This window comes from Apodemus sylvaticus, chromosome 8 (assembly GCF_947179515.1).
Source record: "Apodemus sylvaticus chromosome 8, mApoSyl1.1, whole genome shotgun sequence".
NCBI classification, from domain to species: Eukaryota; Metazoa; Chordata; class Mammalia; order Rodentia; family Muridae; genus Apodemus; species Apodemus sylvaticus.
The window spans coordinates 57,697,046-57,710,618 of NC_067479.1; the positions used below are offsets into that span (position 1 = coordinate 57,697,046).

At 44.9% G+C, this 13,573-nt stretch overlaps 1 protein-coding gene across 2 annotated transcripts in view; it reads right to left on the reverse strand.

The window, feature by feature from the left end:
- Pebp4 (phosphatidylethanolamine binding protein 4) overlaps positions 1-6,314 on the reverse strand; it is a 216,183-nt gene extending 209,869 nt beyond the window's left edge. The window contains exon 1 of one of the 2 annotated variants that reach the window (XM_052191092.1): positions 5,998-6,314. The gene's annotated coding sequence lies outside the window, so the exon portion shown is untranslated. The remainder of the gene's footprint in view (positions 1-5,997) is intronic. The other variant, XM_052191091.1, reaches the window with a different exon arrangement.
- Between the last annotated feature and the right edge of the window lie 7,259 nt (positions 6,315-13,573).

The following is a 13,573-nucleotide window of genomic DNA, read 5'->3' on the forward strand; positions in this document are numbered from 1 at the left end:
GGGAGGGTATGGTGCCTGATTCTGAGCGGAACTCTTTTTTTTGCTTCCAGGACCCAAACTCTAGCAGGGAAGCCTTCCTTTTGCTTCTACAAATTAAATAAGTGTTTAAGTCTCATACTGTGAAGCATGGCAAGTATGTGTGACTCTCTACCCTAAGAACTTACTGTCAACACCATCTGAATAAGGAAAGGGAGTGTCAAGCACTGAAAAGGGAGGGGGTCTTGCAGTAAGCGCTCATTTGGGGTAAGCTAACCACTCCTTAGATGCATCAATCCATCCTTTCCTCCATTATCTATCTATCTATCTATCTATCCATCTATCTATCTATCTGCCTATCTATTATCCATCCACCCATTCAACTATCTATCATCCATCCATCTATCCACTCATTTAACTATCTATCTCTATCTGTCTATCCACTTACACATGTATTCATCCACTCATTTACCCATCCATCCATCCCTCTACCTAGTTACGACCCAGGTTATGGCATATGGGTCGGTTGTTGCGCCTGTTCTCACAAAGCTTATAGGTCATCCAGAGCCAGGGGGTGAAGATGGCAGCTGAATTCCTGGTACCCTTTCTCAAACTGGAGAGGGCAGAATAAACTTTACTTTCTTTAACCATCTGGAGATAGCCCACAAGACAGTCATCTAACTCAAGCATCAACTGAGGAAAGACACAGCAGGGACTTTGGACCTACAGATACCTGGGACAAAGATGAGGGATTGAAATATAGCTCAGAAGGAGCATCTGGGGATGAGCTGCTTTGGAAATGAAGATATTCAAAAGCATCTGTGTATAGAAGAGTTGAGAAATTCAAATTCAGACCCATATGTGACATCTGCTTTCTGGTAGCCTTATTCCCAGGCTCAGATCAAGTCCCAAGCCCAGGCAGGAAAGAGGTTGAAGACGGAAGAAAGTTCACAATTTGGGTGAGCCAGGCACTCTGGCCATTTCAGTCTTCGTGTCAAGCTTTTGAAATAGAAACTGGGCATCATCATGTGCTCCTAAGAGAAACCGAAAGAGACCTAGCCTGAGATATGTTTTTGAACAACTGAAAAACTAAAGGCAAGAGAAACCCTTGAAAGAATTAGGAAAAGATGTAACTTGTTCTGTACAGAATCCTTGATAACCATTGCCAGGCAGCTGACTCCTCATGAGGCCTCTGGGATGCCAGTCAGAAATGGGATAGTGTATTTCCAGGATTAAAGCAAGCAAGGAACAAACACACCAACAGTCAACCAAGAACTCTGTAATCCAGTAAGACTAGCCTCCAAATGGGAGGGGGAAATTAGCCATGTAGCTAGGTAAACAGAGGAGGAGGGAATTCTTTATCAGTGGAACTATATTGCAAGAGATATAAACCAAATGTTCAGGTAGAAATAATTTAAAAAAAAAAACCAAGGTAAATTAGATGAAAAATAGGTCTGAAGCTACCCATCAGAGGCAAAAATAAACAAAAATAAAAGTTTGTTATTTCCATATTAATGTGAAACTTCCCTTTAAAAGACAAGCTTTAAAGACAATAAATATGAGGAATCATAAATCTTCATCAGTGCTGGGCAGTGGTGGCGCACGCCTTTAATCCCAGAACTTGGGAGGTAGAGGCAGGCGGATTTCTGAGTTCCAGGACAGTCTGGTCTACAAAGTGAGTTCCAGGACAGCCAGGGCTACACAGAGAAGTCCTGTCTTGAAAAAAAAAAAAAAAAGGAGGACAGCACAGAGCTCTATAGAAACTTGTTTTTATAAGTATTTGAAGTTATACCCATCTATTCAAGTTGAATTGTGATAGCTTTTAAATGTCTTATGTAATCCACGTGATAACCACAAAGTAAATCTATACAACATACACAAAAGGAGAATCCAAGTTAATCAAATGCTTCATCTCAAAAAAAAAAAAAATCAATTGGTCACATGGAAGAATAGAAATGGGGTAGGAAACGCTAAAAACAAATTTTTGAAAATGGTAAAGCAAGGGCTGGACAGATGACTCAGCAGTTAAGAGCACTGACTGCTCTTCCAGAGGTCCTGAGTTCAAATCCCAGCGACCACATGGTGGCTCACAACCATCTGTAATGGGCATTTGATGCCCTCTTCTGGTGTGTCTGAAGACAGTGACAGTGTACAGTGTACTCATGTACATGAAAGAAATAAATAAATTAAACGGAAAAAAAAGAAAAAGGAAAAATAGGAAAGCAAGTCACCAACTATCAGTAACTGCTTTAAATTTAAATGGCCCAAATTTTTCAGTGAAAACTTGCAGGAAAAATTGTTACAGATTGGCAGGTCAAAGAGAACATGAGAACATGATTTGACCCTAGTGTGATGATTTATACCTTGAAAGGGGCAGACCCATCTTTATGAGTTCAAAGCCATCCTGGTCTACAGAGCATGTTCAGGCCATTCAGAGATACACGGTGAGACCATGTCTCAAAACAAGTAACTGCTGCCACCACCCCTGGGCCTGGAGAGATGGCTCAGTGGTCAAGAGTGCATGCTGCTTTTGCAGAAGCCAGGACTTTGGTTCTTGGTACCCACATGTAGCAGCAAGCAACTGACTGCACCTACAGATGATCCAGCACCCTGTCTAGATCTCCACAAGTCCTGCATGCATGTGACATACAGACAGATCTACACGCAGATAAAATAGCCATACTTGTAAAGACTCAGTTCACCAAGAAGACTGCTATCATCAGGCTATGTGTGGGTGTTAGAAGCTCAGCTTCTGTCATGACTATGTTGGAAACTAAGAAATGCAGGAGCTGGGCTGAAGAGCTGGCTCAGTGGTTAAGGACACTTGTTGTTTCCAAGACCCAGTTTGAGTCTCCAGCACCCACCTGGAGACTCATCACCTCCTCAGATGCCAAGAATATATATGATGCACAGAGGCAGAGGGAGGGAAAGAAGGGAGGGAGGGAGAGAGAGAGAGAGAGAGAGAGAGAGAGAGAGAGAGAGAGAGCCATAGTCTAGCATGGCGGTACTTGTCTACAGTCTCAGTACATGGTGGGAATTGAGGCAGGAAGATCTCTGGGACTACAATAACGAGTTCTAGACCTGCCTAGGTTACATGTAGGGAGCCTTTCTTAAGAAACATTGAAACAACAAGAAAAACAAACGAAACAAACAAAAACACCAAGGAAAGCAAAGATGGAGGAGACTCCAGAGTGTTTTAGAGACTCCGGGCCCATCCTGGGAAGAAGCTAGTGGTCCTTATTGTAAACGAGCGAGAGGCCACCCTCTGGCTTCTTGCTTTAGATAATCTCTAAGTCTTGCATTGGATCTACCATTTTGGTGCCACGTGATGCAGCCAGGGGGTTGGTAGTACCGTGCTCTTGTACCCACAAAACTATAAGCTAAATGACCCCCATTTCTTTATAAAGTAACTACCCTTGAGTATTTTATGCTAGCAACAGACAACATACTGATACAAAGATATAACAATTATAAATATACATCCACCGAGTATCAGCGATCCAAGCTGTGTGAAGTTTACAAACATTGACAGATTTAAACAGAGAAATGGATAACTTGATGAAACTAGCACTTGGAGAACTCAATAGTATACGTTAAATTTTTAAATTATTTATTTATTGTGGGAGTGCACAGACCATGGCATACATGTAGAGGTTAAAGGACAACTTATGGGAGTTATTTCCTTTTACCTCACAGGTCCTGGGAATTAAACCCTGATTACCAGGCTTGGCTCTGGAGCAAGTGACATTACCTATTGGGCCATTCCAATAAAGACATAGAGGATCTGAACAATGCTATACAGCAATGGGATGTATCAAGATAAACCTAACAGCCCACTCAACAAAAGAATAAAGAACATGTTCCAAAACTAAATTCAGAGAACATTCTCCTACGTACTGTGTTAGACTACAACAGCAAGTCTTAATGGATATAAATTGTGGGAATCATACTGTATGTGTTTTGGATTCTGTGGAGTGAGACTAGAAAACAAGATCATAGTTGGAGACCATGTGAGTACTCTCCTGAAAGGGCTTAGTGGGTAAAGGTGCTGCTGCAAGCCTGAAGAAGAAATACTGGAAACATCACAAACAGGTTGAAATTAAATAGCATATATTTTGTCAATTCTGGGAATCACACCCAGGGTCTCATGCATAGATAGGGTCTTATGAGTAGGGAAGTCATCTATCATCAAAGGACATCCCTAGTCCATCAACAGCACATCAGTAAACTGACAAAGAAGAGATTTTTAGAGAACTCAGAGAATAACCAGAGAGAAATGAGATTAAAACACAATACACCAAGGTAGATGGGATACAGAGAAAGCCGGAAGTGATCTCAGAGTGCTGTAAACACAAACACTAAGACAGTGAGTGTGGTGTTGTGAGGCACACCTTTAATCCCGGCACAGGCAGAGCAAGCAGAAGCAGGTGACCTCTGAGTTCAAGGCCAGCCTGGTCTACAGTGAAACTCTGTCTTGAAAGAAAGAGAGGGTGAAGGAGGGGAGGGAAAGGGAAAGGAAAAGAAAGAAAATAGAAGAAAAGAAAAAAAGAAAAGAAAAGAGTGAAGGAATTAGAAAGGGGGCACCATAGTTAAAAACACATATTGGTCTACCAAAATGTTGGGCAGCTCACAGTCATCTATAATTCTAGCTCCAGGATATCTGGTGCATGTACACACACACACACACACATTCACATAAACAAAAAACTTTAAAGCAGGAAATGGTTACATCATAAAAGAAACAGAGAGCTGCCTTGGTGTGCATGTCTTTAATCCCAGTATACAGAAGGCAGAGACAGTGTAGTCTGTGAGTTCAAAGTTAGCCTGACCTACATAAAGAGTTCAAGCCTTTGTATATATTCTGGTCTAATGATTTCCAATAACGCACTAAGCACACAAAACAGAGACCACCATCTCAACACCTGGGGATGGCTAGCTATAACACCAGAGAGCCCCGTGCCAAAGAACATACCATACATAAAAACTGAGTCATAGTGAGTCACAGTTTTAAATCTAAGAACAAGTATATAACTCAGAAGAAAACATAGGAGGAAACTGTCATAGGATTGTCATGAATTTGGCAATGACATATCATTTTTTTTTATGCCAAAAAGCACAAGGACGGAAGTAAAAGAGACAAGCTGGACTTCAACAGAACTGGATCTCACTTTCTCCTTCCGAGGACGGGCTCAATCTGTGGGTCCCCATATTTCCAAGTATGGGAGAAGACAGGGTTATTGTTGTTGTTGTTTGGTTGGTTTGTTTTGTTTTCCTGTTTTACAGAAGGAGTGAGGAGGCCGTAAAAGAAGGAAATGTGGGCCTGGAGAAATGGCTCAGCAGTTATGAGTACTCGCTGCTCTTGCGGAGGATGGATATTTGGTTCCCAGCACCCACAACCACCTGACACCAGCTCGGGGATCCAACACCTTCTTCTGGCCTCTGTGGATGCCTGCATACATGTGATATACACACATACGAATAAATTAAAATAAAAATATTTTAAGGAAGGAAACATGCTAAGAGGTTGTCAGATTGAGCCCTGCTAAGGTCACTCGTGCTCTTTGCCAGCCCAGAGCCTCAGCAATTGGAAACATTCCAGTGCTCTTTATAGAGACAATTAGAAAAGTGTTTATGCTCAGAGACAAGCACTTAGAAATGCTACAAATGATGTATTCAAATCCAATGAAATTGGAGGGTTAAAAAAATGTTGGGGGCTGGGTGAGGTGGTTCAGCAGTTAAGAGCACTGACTGCTCTTTCAAAGGTCCTGAGTTCAAATCCCAGCAACCACATGGTGGCTCACAACCATCCGTAACGAGATCTGACACCCTCTTCTGGAGTGTCTGAAGGCAGCTACAGTGTATTTACATATAATAAATAAGTAAATCTTTAAAAGAAAGAAAATGCTATGCTTGACACTAATTTCTGTCAAGTTTCTGCATCTCAGTCTCTCCATTTTTTACACTCTGGCTTGTGGGAAATCCCTATATCACACGAGGAGCCAGAAGTGCTTTTTCACTTACCTGGTTTAAGGCATTAGACTCTGTATTGGTGGGTTTCTCTCCTGGGGAATCCTGATCCGTTTTGAAGCTGGCAGAGGTCCCTTCGGGATACCCTCACAGTATTTCTCTAATGGGATGAAGATTAACTAGTATTAAGGACCTGTAATTCTTAGAGAATGTTTGCAGAGGGAGCACAGGACAGGAGAAGCAGTTGGCTGTTGGGGAGGCAGTTGGAGAAAGTTCCAGAGAAGTTCCAAGGACGTGCTTTTAGTTTCGATGGGAGAGGACAAGGAAGGAAGGGTGGGAGAGGTTGCCGTCCTCCAAAGGATTCTAAGGCGGAGAGTGGGAACTTTAGGAACAATTCTTTGCCTATTCCTCTTATTTTTCAAGGGACACTATAAATGCAGGAGAAGAAAGCTGCAGACGGATGCAGAAAGTCGAAGAGCCGGATCCAGCGGTTAGACACAGCTGAGCAGCATCCAAGTGAGTGCAAAAGGGCAGGAAGGTCCAGACAGCAAACTTCCTCGGAGACTTTTGCCTCCCCAACCTGTGTGACAGAGATTTAAACAAAGGGCTCACTTCCTGTCTCCACGGGTGCAGTTGTCCTAAAATCAGCAAGCTCAGGACAAAACTAAGAGTCTTCCTGAACCAGGATTTCCTACTGTGTTTGAATAACCACACCTGGATTTACAAATTTAATTCCTTCTAGAGAATTCCTTCCAAGAAAATAAAGGAACCTAATGGATTTGAGAGCAGAGACATTGCAATCTCAATTACTAGGTAAACTGGGCAAGAGAGAATTACAAGATCAAGTCCAGACTGAGCTACAGAAGGGGGTTCAAATTTAGTCCCAGCAACTTAGTGAGATCTTGTATCAAAATCAAGCATAAAAAGATAGGCGCTGGAGAGATGTACATGCCTTTAATCCCAGCACTTGGGAGGCAGAGGCAGGAGGATGTCTGTAAGTGGAAGGCCAGCCTTGTCTACAGAGGGAGTTACAGGACAGCCAAAACTGTTATAGAGAGAAACTCGGTCTCAGAAAACAACAACAACGACAACAACAACAAGCTAAGTAATGCATCTCATTGATAGAGTACTTGCTTAGCGCACATAAAACTCTGGGTTTGATCATAGCATGGAGGCATGGACTTATAAATCACATCACTCAGGAGGCAGAGACAAGAGGATCAAGAAGTTCAAGGTAATCTTCCACTGCATGGTAAATTCAAGACCAGTCTGAAATATATGAAATCCTATTTCAAAAAATATTGTAACAGGTGGGGAACGGGGGAGAGGGTTATAGATTGATTGTAAAGCACTTGTTTAATACACCCAAGGCTGATTGTTTAACCTATACTGGGAAGGAAAGGAAGAGAAAAAAGAGAAAGGAGGAAGAGGGAGAAGGAAGGAAGGGAGGGAAGAGAGGAAGGGAGGGAAGAGAGGAAGGTGGGAGGGGGGGAGAGGAAGAAGTCAATGGAAATTCATACACTAGTAGTTCATTTTCAACCCTAGCTGCCCATTGGAAACCTGGAAAAAGCAATGGCTATCATACTCCAGGAGAATTCTGCCATGCTCTCTGAGGGCAAGACCCAGACATGGTTAGATGTCTCTTAGGAGAGTCTGATGAGCTGTCAGCTCCGAGTTCCCCTGTGAAGCATAGGTGAGCGGCAGGCATTTACTCGAAAGGTGCTGAAGGCAGGAAGGAAGGCAGAAGATGCTGATGCTGCCAAGCTCAAAGCTTAGCATCTCCCACCCAAACTGACAGAAGAGGACTGGTAGAGTGTTGGCCTAGGATAAGCAAGTCCCCAAGCTCGGTCCCCACTACTGCACACAGAGCAAAGCAAAACTCGCAAGGTGCCAGTGAGTGCCAGTTCAGTAAGTGCATCCCTTCCAGATAGTCCTACGGCCATGCAGGAGTCCTTAGAGAGGTCTCTCTGCAAAGGAGCCATGAGGTGTTCACAGTTAGTGGCAGCCTCCCTCCTTATTTAAAAGTACCTCCGAAGGAAGCTTCAGGGCAGACAGACCTAACTGCCCCTCAAGTGTCCTGAGCTTGTCTGGAAGGAAGGAAAGAGCAGATAAACAAACTTTCCACTTCTCTCTGCTCTTTGCCTCCAGGTATTCTGCTCCTCTGGATGACTGCACCACCGAGCCTGTGCCAAAGACAGTGATAGTGTTGCTGTTCACCGTGCTTCAAGCACCCTGAGAGCATGTTGCATCTGCACGATTCTGTTTAATCCGGCCCTGGGACCTGGGTCCCTGGTTTACAGCCGAAGCTTGGCATACTTATCAAAGGCTACACAATTAGGGAATGGAAGAGCTGAATCCCACCCCAGAGCTTCTGCATCCAAAGCCCGTGTGTTTACTTACTCTTCCCCCTTGCTAAGATATCCTTGGCTTCCTGTACTCTCTATCTTCTCCCCAAAGGCCTGTGAACACAAAGAGTATCCCTGCCTCGAGACAAGCTGTCGCTTTGATTCACAGCTCCCCTAAACTGCAATGGCCACAGATCACTTGGGGTCCTGTTTCTTGGATGCTCCCCTGTGTCTCACCCTACTTATTCACTCGCTCAATCGATAGACAGTTTCTGGGTCCTCTCCAGACTGGATGCTGCCAGCCTCTGAGGCTTGGCTAGCTTGCAGTCGCATCAGCCTGGAATTAGAAAGGGAGATAAACTGGTCTCAGCCAGGTCTGGAAGAGTGGCTTAGCTGTTTTCTTCTGAGGAAAGGTGAGTGGAGAACTTGTCAAATGCTAAACATATTCAAGCCCACCCAGTGTGCAAAGTATCGGATCTCAGCTTTGCATATTATTGCCAGGCTGCACAAAGCAGCAGGCAGTTTAATGGGAAAGACAAGTGTTTACTTAACCTACTATAGAGTATCAGATACTGTGATGAAGCTGAACAAAAACTAAATAGCAGAGAACGTCCTAAGTTAAAGAGCTGTCCCAGGTCAGGGCTAGGCTTTGGGTCATGGTCTCACCGGACTAGAATGGCGTGTTACATAGTGCATCAATGAGTCTTAGAGTTCGTCCTTTGTTCCTGGCTGAGGACCAGAACTCATATATGGAGTCCTTGGTGTATGACTTGGCCCCACGCCCTCACATCTGATCGGATGATTGCTGTGCGTAGCAAGGGAGAGGATGGAACACAGCCAAGTCATTGAAGCCAAAATGGTCACCTACAGCAAGTGTAACCTGTTGAGTGGGTGAGGCCCTGGCCCTTGTGTCAGGTTACCCACAGATATCAGCCAAAAAGCAAAGATCAGGGCCAGGAGTGAAGCTGGGGCCTTGTGATGGTTTGTATATGATTAGCCCAGGGAGTGACCCTATTAGGTGGTGTGGCCTTGTTGGAGTAGGTGTGTCACTGTGGGTGTGGGCTTAAAACCCTCACCCTAGTTGCCTGGAAGTCAGTTCTTCTACTAGCAGCCTTCAGATAAAGATGTAGACCTCTTAGCTCCTCCTGCACCGTGTCTGCCTGGATGCTGCCATATTTCTGCCTTGATGACAATGGACTGAACCTCTGAGCCTGTAAGCCAGCCCCAGTTAAATGTTGTCTTTTCTAAAATTTACATTGGTCATGGTGTCTGTTCACAGCAGTAAGAACCCTAACTAAGACAGGCCTTGGTCTTCACTTGGAGATCTCAGAGGAAAGCTGAGCGTGCCTTCTCACTGGCATCCTCCTCCTGGTACGCCTACTTGGAGAATGGGCTTGTGGAGAATGCCTGCTAGGAATGAGTCAGATCCTTGTGCGGTTTATTCTGTCTTCCTTTAGAGGCAACCTTATCTGTGTGATAATTTCCCAAACAGTCCCAAGCATGCAGGGAAAGAGTTAGAGGACATTTACCCTCTTTTGCAGCTTCAGAGAAGAGAGGGATGGAGTGACCTGGAGACAGATCTCTAGTCTAAGAGTAGCAATCATTGATGGAGTGGGAGGTCCTCTGCTGGGTTCTGTGTGGACTCACAAGGCACCCTTTAGCAAAATATCCAGACATGTTTTACCGTGCCCAACCAGGGCCACTTCAGAAGGGATTCCACTCTTAAGTAAAGAATGGATTTGAGGTGCTGGATTTTTAGTCTATGCTCTGTGGAGGAGCTTCAGGAATCTTTGTGGACACAGCATGTGGGGAGGAAAAGCCAAGTGGTTGGAACATGGTTCTGTTCTCTGCATTAGGTTTCTGTACTAGTTGGTTTGCATGTCACCGTGATTGAAAGCCTGACAGAGATAAATTATGGGAAATAAGATTTAGTTTGGTCCAGAGTCTCAGAAGGTAGTAGTCCATCATAGTTAGGAAGACCTGGCAGAGTTATTCAGGTCTGTTGGCCCAAAGGCTTAGAGAGAGCAGAGAGAGCTAGAACCAGGGACCCGACATGCTTCAGAGGTGTACCCCTAGTGACCCACTTCACTCAGTAAGGCTGTATCTCCTAAAGACTCCACAGCTTCCTAAACATAGCACAGTACATCGAGGAATACACATTCAAAACATAAGGACATTTCAGATCCAAATCATAACAGCTTCATTAATAATGAGGGAATTGGTAAGGTCTTATGACCAGTTCAAAGGGTGAACCAAGGAATGAGGAATGATAGAAGATCAATATTGAAATCAGTGTGCAAAAGGTCGCATCCATGTGCATGCCATGACTAGTTTTACGTCAACCTGACACAAGGTAGAGTCATCTGAAAGAAAGCCTTCCGTAAGATCCAGCTGTAAGGCATTTTCTTAATGAGTGATGGATAGGGGAGGGCCCAGCCCATTGTGGGTGGTGCCATCCCTGGGCTGGTGGTCCTAGGTTCTATAAGAAAGCAGGCCGAGCAAGCCATGGAGCAAGCCAGGAGGCAGCACCCCTCCGTGGCCTCTGCCTCAGCGGCTGCTTGCAGGTTCCTACCCTGCTTGAGTTCCTGTCCTGAGCTCCTTTGACAATGAACAGTGATATCAAGTGTAAGGCAAATTAAAGCCTCTCCTCCCTGAGCTGTTTTGGTCATGCTGTTTCATCACAGCAATAGTAACCCTAACTAGGAGAGTGGGAGAGGCATCTTCAAATAAACCTCTACCAAAGAGAATTTTGTCCTGTGCCTAGAGACAAAAGTGACCAGTTGTGACAACTAAGGTCCTTCATCCAGGCTCCAGGACAAGTTACCCTCATCTCCTCATCGATCACACCCGTCGACCTCTCTGCCCCTCCTCTCCACCCTTGGTGCTGTCCCAACTCACCTTCCTTTCTTCACCCAGCACCACAGGTCTGGGATGCAGCACAGTCTGCCTTCCGGTGTCTCCCTGCTTCCCCTTCTGAGTGGCTTCCCACCATTCTGCCTTGCTGTCCACTCCACAGCTCAGCCCAGCGCTTTACCGTCTCACCGTCTCCCAGAAGTGCTCCCCTCAGCAACTGACCATGCAAGCTCTCTAGCGGCTTCCTTCCGGCTCTCCTATTCAGTGACTTCTTTACACTACGACTATGTCTCTCTCAGTCATGACCTTTTCTATTTACAAACCTTTACAGACCCTCCCCTTCTTCAGTAAACCTCCTCCTTACTTTCCTTCCTATTTTGCAGGGAAGAATAGGAGACATTGACAAGAGCTTCCAGAATTGTCCCCACCTTCCTTCCAGCATAAAAAAAACATCCCTGGGCTGGTGAGATGGCTCAGTGGTTAAGAGAACTGACTACTCTTCTGAAGGTCCTGAGTTCAAATCCCAGCAACCACATGGTGGCTCACAACCATTCGTAATGAGATCTGAGGCCCTCTTCTGGTGTGTCTGAAGACAGCTACAGTGTACTTACATATAATGAATAAACAAATCTTTATTTATTTATTTATTTTCTATATTCTTTGTTTACATTTTAAAAGCTTTCCCCTTTCCCAGTCTCCCCCTATATGTCCCATAAGTCCTCTTCTCTCCATCCATTCTCCTATCTTTCCCCCTCCCTTTTCTCTGTCCTGGTACTCCCCTACAATGCTGGATCAAGTAAATAAACAAATCTTTAAAAAAAATAAAAGATAAAAAAAATCTTTAAACAAAGCCATCCTTCCAGGACTCTGAAGGCTTTTCTCTCCTCCTTACTTCAGGTCTCTGCCTTCTGCCAATCATTTATTTATTTCCCTCTTCTGCATTTTTGATCCCTTCTCCCTTCTTTCCATCTTTCTTAGGAGCACTTTCTAAGAATGTTTTCAAAAGCAATCAATCCGAAGTGGAGGTTGAGATCCATTAACAGGCGCCCCCTTCTGGACAGAAATATATATGCTCCCCGTGTCCTCCTCAATGCTGAGTTTAGTTCCCTGTGGGAACTACCAAGGATAGTTAGCTGGCTGGGCCACACTAACATCCATTTTCAGTGCAGGCCTCATCAAATGACTGATAAGGAAGCCTCGAGCTTATTTTATTAAGATTAGCAAGCCACACAGACACAGACGTGATTGTCCCAACAGGAGAGTTTTGAGTTCATCCGTCCCTACACACGTTAGTGAAAGTGCCTCTGAGGCTGAGTATTGGCGCCACACACATGGAGCCGTGGGATCAAATCCCAGCACATGCAAAAAGTATTCCAAGGGCAGAAGGTCACTACAGGGTGACTTAATGAAACACGTCACTCGGGAAACCAAATGGGTAGAGGGAAGTGTGACCAAGAACCTTGATTGTGACTTCTACTAAAAGTATTAATAAAGTGAGACAGTGTCCTATGGCTCCATCTGACTAGTTTTGATGGCTTAAGTTCCTCTCTCCAGGTGTCAGAACCTGCCCTGCCCTAATTAAGTTGTGATTAGGTAACAGTGGGTAAGCCCAAGTGAAATGAATAGAAGGCCTAAGGTTTGAACTGTTATAGATGTAAAAGCTGTACTTAGGGGCTGGAGAGATGGCTCAGCGATTAAGAGCACTGGCTGCTCTACCAGAGGTCCGGAAGTTCAATTCCCAGCGTCCACACAGGGGCTCAGAGCCATCTATAATGCAATCTGGTGCCCTCTTCTGGCATGCAGGTGTACATGCAGATAGAGCACTTATACACTAAATACATACATCTTTTTTTTTTTTTTAAGCTACGTTATGGGGTGGGGGGAGTGTCATTTTTCAGCTCTAAGAATCGCCAGCCTGGAGAATGAGCCAGTCTCTCAAGGGTCAGCATCCGAGGCAAACAGCAATTAGAAAGATGTGATAGGTAGGTAGAGCAAGGCCCTCCCTTCTCATACTCCTGAAGGACGACTGAAGGACCTTGGCAGCTCTGCAGCTCCAGCTAGCTCTGCAAAGGACTTTATCTCTGCATCACAGGCCCACTCCCCAGCCATGCTACTTCCCCCACTCTGCTCTTCCTAAGAACTGCCCTGCCTGCAAACACTTGCCTTGGCATCCGTTTCCCGGGGAACCAATATAGACACTCTCTACACCCCCACAACCCCACTAACCACTGTTCTCCCCAACCCCAGCAGGCAAACCTCTTGGAGGAAGAGCCCCTACTCCTGGTCTCCCTGTGTTCCAGTTGCCTTCCACACCTCCATGGGTCAAGGCTAACACCACCTTGTATGTTGACATCTCAACACAGAAGATGTGCTTCGCTGCCCACCTGCTGGACTCTGTGGGCTGACAGTTGGCTGCTGGGCACTTCGAGGCT